The sequence below is a fragment of the Penaeus monodon genome, chromosome 19 (genome assembly GCF_015228065.2).
Source record: "Penaeus monodon isolate SGIC_2016 chromosome 19, NSTDA_Pmon_1, whole genome shotgun sequence".
Lineage (NCBI taxonomy): Eukaryota > Metazoa > Arthropoda > Malacostraca > Decapoda > Penaeidae > Penaeus > Penaeus monodon.
The window spans coordinates 36,340,642-36,341,300 of NC_051404.1; the positions used below are offsets into that span (position 1 = coordinate 36,340,642).

General features: G+C 41.4%; 1 protein-coding gene across 1 annotated transcript in view; it reads left to right on the top strand.

Annotated features, from left to right (window-relative positions):
* Positions 1-659, top strand: part of LOC119585401 (SUN domain-containing protein 2-like) — a gene marked incomplete in the record, with an annotated part of 88,891 nt that overhangs the window by 83,395 nt on the left and 4,837 nt on the right.

Genomic DNA, 659 nt, shown 5'->3' on the forward strand with positions numbered 1-659 from the left:
ATCGGAGTTGGACTAAGCCAAGTGTTCTCTAAGTGGTCGTTATCGACTCCCAGGGGTCGATGGGACCATCCAAGGGGTCGATGAATAGCCAGGGGGTCGAAAAGGGGGTAGGTGAATTTTTATTGGGGTCGAATTTTAAACTCAATAATAAATTGTAAAAGTATGAAGTATTTTTGATACCGATAGATGCTTAAAATTACAATTAATTCCTTTAATTCAGACAGTAAGTCAACATTTCAGTAAATCATCAGAAATTTAAAGCTTAGGCAAATTACGTTCAACCCTCCCCCCCCCCCTTCAGCGTCTCTCGCATTATATATTTTCAGCTCTGCGTTGTCCGTGAACTGATTATTGTGGCAAAGTTAAAATCTTGGTTTAGTAGACATAATGCTGCCGTTTCCTTTTCATCATATTGTATTTCAAGTATTAATTCTCATTTTTGATTTTGTCTTTTTTATCCTTGTATTAAAATCTTAGGGGTCGATAGGAAATATGAAGCTCCATTAGGGGGATTGACGAGTTAAAATGTTGAGAACTTCTGGACTAAGCCATGACCTACGCCAAGGGAAGAGCGTAGTACCCCCTCGCCTTGAGTCCAAGGTCCTCCGTTTTCTATTCCTCCACGAGGTCGGTGTTGCCACCTTGGAGCGCCCAGGGTG